At 32.6% G+C, this 9,979-nt stretch overlaps 1 long non-coding RNA gene across 1 annotated transcript; it reads right to left on the minus strand.

Moving 5' to 3' along the window:
• Nucleotides 1-7,457: 7,457 nt before the first annotated feature.
• LOC136795811 (uncharacterized) lies at nucleotides 7,458-8,015 on the minus strand. Its single transcript, XR_010843488.1, has 3 exons — nucleotides 7,791-8,015; nucleotides 7,637-7,717; nucleotides 7,458-7,556 (listed from the first exon to the last, which is right to left on the minus strand). It is a non-coding gene; the product is annotated as an uncharacterized lncRNA (long non-coding RNA).
• Between the last annotated feature and the right edge of the window lie 1,964 nt (nucleotides 8,016-9,979).

Below are 9,979 nucleotides of genomic sequence, written 5' to 3' on the forward strand. Positions count from 1 at the left end.
ATAATGTATGTACCATTACCAATGAAGAATATAAAATAAGTATGGTTAACATTTTTTTTTCCAATATTCTTTCATTTCTCAAATCTAAACATATCTTTCTTTATGAAAATTAAAAAAAAAATTAAAACTTTGATACTAATAACTGAATCAAAAGCAGATCGATTATTTTAACGAAAACATCATTGTCTGTTATTCTTAGAATGTATATTAATCTAGGTGGTAAAAACAGTAGAAGAAATAAGCATCCTTAGTATAGCAGTTAAAAGAAACGTGTTTTGAGAAAATATAATTTTTAAAAATTATATCTGAGTATATTTTTTATGGGGCACAAATAATCATTTACAAGGTTTTCTCTCCCAGAAATCCCATGAAAACAATACGGAAGGAGGTAAAGAAAAATATGAAACTGTGAACCATAAATTTTTAATAGACAGGACCTGGAATCTGGATAATAATGTTTAGAACTCAAGCTCAAACCCGGCCAGATATAATAATGCATGAGATTCCTTTGGGGGATCGGAGGGGAGAAAAGAAGAGAAAAGTATAGGGCGGGAGGCGAGTAAATCCCAGAGTTGCCTGTTTAAAGAGCAGACGTATAAAAGATGTACAAAGGGAGAGAAAAAGAAGACGCGGCAGAGTATCCGAGAGGGAATCAATAAATATGAAGAGGAGGGGGTGGGGATAAGGAGGAGGCTTTGCGGCTTAGGTGAGAGCCCTCCCTGTTACATTATTATGCACAAATACAAAATGGCCGGGTTAAGCCCTCCGCGGCTCTGTATTTGCATCGCCAATATAGTCCTTGGTCCCCGGGAGCCTTGCCTCAATATCCCCTAGGAGAGGCGAAATGCGCCGCTTCACGCTCCACCCTTCACCCAGGAACAGAGGGGAATGGGCTTAAACTTGTTAGGCATGATTTTATGAATTCCTCTTGTATGAAGAATTTATACTTTTCAAGATAACTGTCAAACAGTAAAAATAAATGTAAAAGATTCCAAAAATCTCAATAACTAGATTTGAGATAACAAACATAGGATACTAGACAAGTCTATCTCATCTTACTTAAAAATAAAAACTTAGAGAACCCGATGATTCGATGCCAATATCACTAATAATCATCTCCCCAACTAAAGTCAGTCCGCCAAGCAGACTACAAGCTCAAGCACAGCAATTATTCTTCCTACGCCACGGTCCACCTCTAGGAAGCTCATCCGTTTGTTAACGTTCTTATGGGACTTATCCATTATCAAATTCAACTCCATGGCCTTTTCAAGTGACTGGGTGTTATTACTCTAGTTATATTTACCAGTTGCGAACCCTGCAATGGCACCATCTAAATTCTCAAGAGGACTTTCTTCTTGTTAAATTCTTTAATTCGTAAGACATTAACACTAAGAAGGATGATAATTCTGAGTATTCCTAATCTCTTTTATGTGGATAATAGCAGTGAAATGAATTATTTTGGATTTAAGAAATAACAAGCGTTTTCCACAAAGACCTTTTTGGATTTGGACCAGCGATTTCCTTTCATTAAGAGACTGACATTTATTTCTACACCCATTTTAACTTGAGTTTTCGTAAGATGAGTTTTACCTTGCAGTTATTGCGATTTTCACAGAGTTAAACAAAGTGAACTAAACTAAAGAAGTTTTGAAAGGAAGGATCTACATGTAATGATATCAGGAAAGAAAAAGATGAACTAAAAGAAAATGTCGGCAACTCTAACAACATATTGACCTCAAAAAACAGATAAGCCCATAGTGAGGGAAACGGAACGGCAGATTACCGGCAAAAATACCTCTCAAAACATTCATAAAATTCACTTCAGCATTTAAAAATTATTGTCATTATCAGTAACATTGTTGCATTAAATTAAACGTTGGTTGCTATAAACTTATTTAGTCTTCAGTGCTCTTCTGAGGACTGAGGACAATATTGGGTCAGCCGGGGAGCGCATCTCTCTACCTCAAAAGTCAAAAATTATTTATTTATTAAAAAGTTTTTTTCTATTGCAAAAAATACAAAAGGCACTTCTATTATTATGTTTTTACTTAAAAAATTAATTGTATTTCAAAATTTAAATTATTAAACAATATATTATTTGTTAAATCGAAATTTTCGATAAGATGCATGGAATTGACTTGCCCCTCCACTCCTCAGAATATGTTTCCTGATCTAATATATCACAATAATTAGTAATTCCTGATCCGCCACTGTCGTAGTATCTTCCGGACACCCATAAAATATTATTTACCCATAAAATTATTTTTTTACAAATACATCGAATTTATTACGGAATGAAGAAAAGGTTTTTGCCTAATCCCATGGTACTCGATGATGTAGGAATCCGGTGTCAATCATATAGGAAGCACTTCCGACATTTGATGAGGTTCCTACTGGTACAAATAAATCTTACTGAATGCGTGTTTTTCACACCATTACTTCTTCATCAAATAATGATCATGGGAAAGGAGCTTGTTCATTAGTAAAGAAATGTTCGAATTCAGTTCTATTATAAAATATAATTCTTCTGAAAATAATGTATGCGTCTAAGGTACTTACCGCGTGCAACTTAACACTGCTCTCGAAGTCTCTCATTGGCAACACTCTTTCCTTTCATGAGAACTTCACTTGAACTAACTTCCGATAATGCCGTCTGACTAGAAGTTTGTGATTTGGTCTAACAGATAGCTATTAGTGTTTTCATCCTTAACGTCTCCGGCAGACAATATCAAAATTAGGAGTACTATAATGCTCCATTCAATATATTTTATTTTGGTTACGTAAGGTTTAAAAATGCTCGGGCCGTCTGTAGCTGAGGAAGTTGAGGCGTAGATCTTTGCAACCTCGGAACTACGGTTCAAATCCGATCTGGGGGCTCGACTTATATTTCTGTGGTGGTCCCACGAAATGGAAACATGACCCCCTACCATGGTTAGAACATGGTAGAATCCTATATTGATAAACCTAGATATAGATAGATGGCAGAGGGTATAGGTAACTCCCTTTCCCCCGACCGTATGTCAGAAATAACTTCAAAGGCCATCATTTTTTTTTTAAATGCTTGCTTTTTGAAGTTTCATATCTTCTTAACTTCTCACGTAACTTCAAGCATAAAGTAACATGTAAATTTTTCCTATAAATCCACCGCTTAGGAGTTACCAGTGAACAACTAAAAAAGTTACGGACTATTTTGAGGATTTTGAAACCTGTAAACAAAGCAAAACCAGGATATTGATACAAACTTTAATTAACTCAGTGTTTATACAAATGAATGAATAAAACTGTATCCAGCTTTCCGAAAATTATTTACTTATACTCCATATTTTGGTTCAAGAGTTTAAATATTTTATAATTGGCCTAAAATGGATCAGAAAAACAAATTCAAGCAATAAAGGAAGTGTGAAGGCCCGATATTTTGTAGGTATGATGTTGCCTGGTACATTTTCAATTTAGCGTTTCCTGTACTACTTCACTTATGGATCTTATTGGTAAAATTGTGTTTCTTATTATTTATCTTCGTTTAACTGGAGAATGGAAAGAAGCATTTTAAATCATTGAGATTGATATAAATAAGTCATGGATTTTTTTTTTGCGTACTCGAATTTATTCAGTTATTTTAAATGCCTGAAACTCTGCGAAAAAAAAAGAAAGCATTTTGCTTTCGCAGTTGATTTTTTAACTAAGCATTAGGCGATAAAAGTAAGATGTAAATATTACAACCACAAGAGACACACACTCATGTAAACAAAATAATTTATTTTTATACATAATAAATCTTTTATTTTTTTATGTGTTGATGGTGCGAAAAAAAAATCGTATTAATAGTTAAAAATCTACAGTAACTTCCATTTTAGCATACACTCTCTCATATAATGAGAGAAAATACAAGAATATCTTGTTTTCGCTTTGACTCATTACATTGAATTTTAGAGGCGGCCCCAAGAAATGAATCTTGACATACTCACTCTAGGACTAATTAGCAACATAATGAAATGGGCTACCTCTAGTTGAGGCGTAGGTCTTTCAACTGCAGCCACACCGGTTCGAATCCGGGAATGAAAACTTGATCCCTCACCATGGTAAGAATAGGGTGGTACCACGTATATAAACATCCTCTCCCTCCTTCGTAAGTCTGAGATGACCAGGAAGGTGTATATAAAATATATTTATGAATAATGGTACTTAAAGGTGAACGAGCTAAACAAAAAAGGGGCACAAAACTTCTTACATTTGTCATCACTAACCAATACCGTAACGACTTTATGTCTTAGATCATAGCGTAATATAATATTAGATCTTAGATATTTTATTTCTAAAATCTATAGCTTTCCAGGGTATATTATACATCTATATTACAAATCCTATTTTCGACTATTTGTTTTCAACCTGGAAAAATATTTCTTCTTTAACAAGTTATCAAATTCTTTCATAGTCTATATGTAAATATAAGAAAGTCAGAATTACATAAAAAAAACTAAATTAATAAATAAAAAATTCAAAAAAATAAAAAAAAGATAAACTCAATGACACCTTTACTTCTAATCAAATACCATTTTGTACCTGTGACATTTTCCTTATGAAGCTACACATCTGCAAGACATTATATCTAACCATACTTTTGTATGGAGCGGAGAAGTGGATATTGACAGACCAACAGGAGAGCAGAATTACCGCTGCTAAAAAGAAATTTTTGTGAAGGAGGATTGGAAAAACAAGGAGGGACCGAGTTCGCAATGAAAGGATTCTTCAGGAACTGCCTGAAGATAGCCTCACTGAAAGAACTCTTGGAAACTCGTCAGCTAAACTGGTTCGGCCATGGTATCAGGATGGACGACCACAGAGATCCTCTAAAGACCATAGAATATGTCCCAGATGACTGAAGACCAAGGGGCCGCACTAGGATGTCATATCTCGATTACATTGAGCGACTCTGTAGGGGGAGGGGGAAGGACCTCCGGACAGGCGAGGAACCTGGCGAGAAATAAGGTGGAATGGAATTCCTGGCTAAATGGTCCTCTACGTTAAGATGAAGTTAAAGAGGAAAGAGGAAAGCTAAAGATGAAGAAGACTTTTCTCTTCCGATTTCTGGTAACATTTATCATTAATGAACATTCAATTGAGCTTTGGACCTTTTGGGTTCTGCGATACGATACTTAATCTTATACAAACTGTATGAGATATTTGAAAATACAAATAATCAAAAAAATATTCATTAAAGAGAAAAAAAAATGTTCCAAATCACTTAATAAACATCTTGATCATAATTATTAAAATTTACAAATACATTTAAAACAAGAATTACATTAAACTACCCGTTTCTATCTTTCTTTTTTTCAATCTTTCATCTCCACCTCCTCTCTGTTATTTGGTGACAGTAAAGTATAGGGTGGATACCAAATTTCGATGCCATCCATACTTTCATTTTTTTTTAAATTGTAAGAAATTTGTTTTATAAAATTTCACTCATGTATCTATAGTAAAAAAAAAAAGTGGTCGCCTTAGACTATTTTCAAGATCTTCTCTTAGTCCTAATTTACAGACCATATTCAATGATACTCTAGCCATTGATTGTTAGTTTATCGTCGCGAAGAACCAATGGTTAGCATAAGCCAATGAAAATTGCAATTATATACAGTTTTCTAAATTTTGGAGTGACCCAAAACATTCCTGTTGATGAATTTGTGTGAGGAACAGTGCTCAAACAAAAATAACGGTGAAAAATTACAACGTATCAATTATAGCTCTTGAGATCTGCAACTTTAGTGATAAGGATATCTTAGTAGTCAAATAAAGCTGGCTAAGGGCACTCCAACCTTCCTTTCATGGAGAGAGTTTTTGTGATACACTTCAATCTTAATTAGTTTTATTACATTTACATTGAATTATACAATCATGTTAGAAAATGAGGATACGAAATAATTATTAAATTGATAATCTAAACACAAAAATGTGAAAAATATTTACCATGTATAGAGTACCTATTTGCCAGATTACATTGACGTTTATATAATTTAAATGTTTTTTTTTACGTTTTTGAAGTAAATTAAAAAAAAAAATTGGAATTTATGGATTATAAATTTGCTTGTTATTACAAAAAACTACTATAATTAATTAATTACATAAGAAAAATTGATTGTAACAGAGGTTCCTACCTCAATAGTGCACAGATTATTAGCGGCTGATATAATTGAGTAAGTACATATCATTCCGTAACACTTCCCCCACCCTTGCTCCGGACAACACCGCTAACTTCCAACAAACCCCGATCGATCCGTACGCCAGGAGTCACTAAATATGCACAGAGCGGAACGACAATCTGACCCCGGTTAGCATAAAATAATAAAGGGGTTGCCTGCCTACCCCGCAATATAATCCTCTTACCACTTTTCCGACAGCCCCGCAGTATTTATAGAGGCATCCTCTAGCCTGTTTTATTTAATCCCCGCTAGTAATGAATATTTAGCGCCGATCAGAACTACATCTTTTCCCTCAACGGATTTGTTAACAAATTTTACATAATTCCCTCACCCCATTTTTTAACCCGTTTCTCCCTAGTCCCTCACCTCCCGCCAATCATTTAAATAATGGACTTATGTACACTACAACTTTTAGCCCAACTTCGTTACCTGATAAACCAGTTACCGAACCAATTTTCATCACTAAACTAAAGGTCTTAAATATTTATTTCTAATTACTCGACGGGCGAGACTTCCACACCACTTGATTCTGCCCGATTTTAGTTATCTAGGAGGCTGACAAAACATTGTATCAATCTAGATTGAATTTAACGACAATTATGAGGAGCATTGTGTCACAATAGAGAGCCCGATAATATTTTAACATTGAATAAATCTTTTTGTACTTTTACACGATTATCAAAGAAAGATTGAACAAGATCGACTTTTTTTTATTTAAAATGTGGGTCTTAATCTAACCACCGTTATGAAATTGAATAAGTATTATTTATATGAATAAGGAAAAATTAGGAAGAATGTAATGAGCCATCGTGGTATTTTATTAAAAGGAAGTTGTCACATAACGAATATAGATTAAATTTAAAAGTTGCCCTACCTACGATCCCACCCAAACTTTAAGCATGTAATGTGAATATTATAGGAGGAGTCACAGATAAAATACGTTTTTGTTTTGAAATCGGCTCCTCGTCGAGATCCTTCTTTTATCATGCCCTTTTCGTTACTTCAGTGTTTGAACTAGCGATATCGTAGAAAGCTGGGTGCTGCCTTCTTATTATTTCTACAATTATCGGGTTACTCTTTTCGATATTCATCTCGGGGCCTCTTCTCAAGAGAACCAACTTCTCAAAACTATATAAGCGCCATCAAACTCCTGCCTGTCCCTTCCTATAATTATTAAATCGTAAGTATATGTCATTATTTGCATTAATTTATTCATAATGGTTATTAGACAATGTTAGTTGTTATAATTATTTTTGTCTACTAAATAATTCAACAACACTATCCAAATTATAGTCTCAAAACATTTATTACATTCACATGTCCAACGTTTCGGCCAATTCGGCCATCTTCAGGGACAATCTATTACAAAAGTTTCCATTATTTGTATGATCCTACAATCAATTCATTTATTTAACATTACTATTCATAATTTACCTTACCTTAATTTACTTAGAGACATATATTTAACCCTTTTAAAAAACTCCATACAGGCCATTCTGCCCAGGTCAAAATATTTACATCTATGAACAACATTAAAATCATTAGGTAACCTTATTTTTTGTTAATCAGTATCTCTCATATTTGTTTAATTACCTAATATGTCAAAAATACAATAACACCTAATAAGTCAAAAACATAAAAACCAGTCAAATTATTTCACTTTTACCACAATTTATACACTATATATTATAACCTCACTTGTACCTACCTTTACTCAGTTCAGGCATTTAAAAATTTATTTATCATAATTACATTTTTGTCACTTTTTCTCTTTATTACATTAGTAAAATTCCTATCAAGCCTAACTGTAATTATCCATATATAAATTATCCTATATTATTTATGTTGTAATAACTTACTTTTCATCTACTTAACCATTGTATAGCACTGCATTTTCAATAAATTCTGGATGAACGTATGTATCAAATATTTCGACTGAAGAATGATTACTTGTAAATCAATAAAAAAAATATTACGTTTTGGAAACAACAATACCAGAAATATGCATACAAAATTTAACAATATCGTTACCAATCGAATATGAACAAAGGAAGATCATGAAATAACAGGGCAGAGTTGAATGTATAATTGGACACTGGTAAAAAATGGAAGGGGCGTTTAAGGAAGAATATTTCACGGACGGAATGTTTTTTAGTGCAGCGGAGGCAAAGGGCTGGTTGATTTATACCCTCCGCCGGGGCAAATGGTATAGGTGTTACTTTACAGCCCTCCCTGCTATATAATAACAAGGGCATTCTCGGCCCAAGGTACCGAGTGTTAATTGAAAATTAACTAACTTCGGGGCTAATTGAATAGCGATCTGAAAAAGTGAACCGTCATTATCCTACTGGCTATTTGTTTACAAAGGTTGAAGGATGGTCTTGTAATGTTAGCTCTGTAGGCGTCATCACCTGCTCCCGTGTCCGGTGGAATTGTTTTAAGGTTCTCCCATCAAACAATAATAGGATTCGTAGAAAATATCTATAAAAAAAATAAAACAGAAATCTATTATAAAAACCTAACCCCAAAAGTGCTAAACAATTAACTGCCTTTTAATAAACCGCAAATAGCATATGATAACAGGTATTAACCACGACAGTACAATAATTGGACTGATTAAAAGGACTAACTCATATTACTGAATCATGTAAAAAAAAAAAAAAATGACAATAAAATGAACAACGAAATGAGTGGGTCATCAAAAAAATCAACTGTAGTGGTAACAGTGGATGGACACCGAACAATGGGATAAATATAAACTGTAAACCTTTCGAATTATGATTTACATTACTTATTTTTGTGAATATATATATATATATATAGATATATATATAACATATCATCTGGAACAAATAATTAATGGGTAAATAGATTGAGAGAGGTGGTAGAAAAGTGATTTTTATATCACAGATTTAAAAAAAGTAACATTTATTGTCTTAAAATTATTTGAATTCAGATTTACCTTTCAGATTTGATTCAGGCCAAATATTTAAAAATCATACATATACCAAAATATAAAATAAAAATAAAAGATGAGGTTATAATATTTTTTTTTAAATTTATTTATGTTCATTTACAACTGTATTAAAATATATAATAATATACCAGTAAGTTTGAAGTTAGTTATACAATGGTATGAATCAGACATATGGAGAATCTACCCATTGATAAAACTCCAATCAAATTTCTTGAGAAGATCTCGAGGGCATTTTCTTATCTGACGCTTAGGAGAGTTATCATAGGTGAAGGAGAAGCAAAGTTTGAAAAATGTGGGTGTGGGGTTGGAAAGTTTATCATGGAAGAATTGGTATCTGGTTTTGGTGGCCAAATAAGCAACATATGGAACATTGAAAGTCCTGATGCTAGACTTGATTTGTGACAAAGTAGTATTAATGATTTTATATTTATAAAATATAAAAATAAAATAGCGATTTTTAATTTAAACACCTATGACGAATATTTACTAATCAAATAAGAGTTGAAAAGCAAAAACCAAATTCATTATTATACGTTTTGAACATACAAATCCATTAAACCTTTTGTATATTAAAAAAACTAAAAAAAAAATTTTTCACATAAAAATCTTTTTTGTTATTTTTAATAAAACGATGATGTCATATCATGATGTGATGTTTTAGTGAAAAAAAATTGATTAGATTATAATGAAATTTATTAACAAATGTTAAATCAAAATAGATCATCATTATAAAAATAAATGAAGAAGTACGTATCACGAACCAATATATTTTTATAAAATATGTCATGATTTAATAATCAAACAA

Source organism: Halyomorpha halys, unplaced genomic scaffold (genome assembly GCF_000696795.3).
Source record: "Halyomorpha halys isolate HHAL.00 unplaced genomic scaffold, Hhal_1.1 Scaffold587.1, whole genome shotgun sequence".
Classification (NCBI taxonomy): domain Eukaryota; kingdom Metazoa; phylum Arthropoda; class Insecta; order Hemiptera; family Pentatomidae; genus Halyomorpha; species Halyomorpha halys.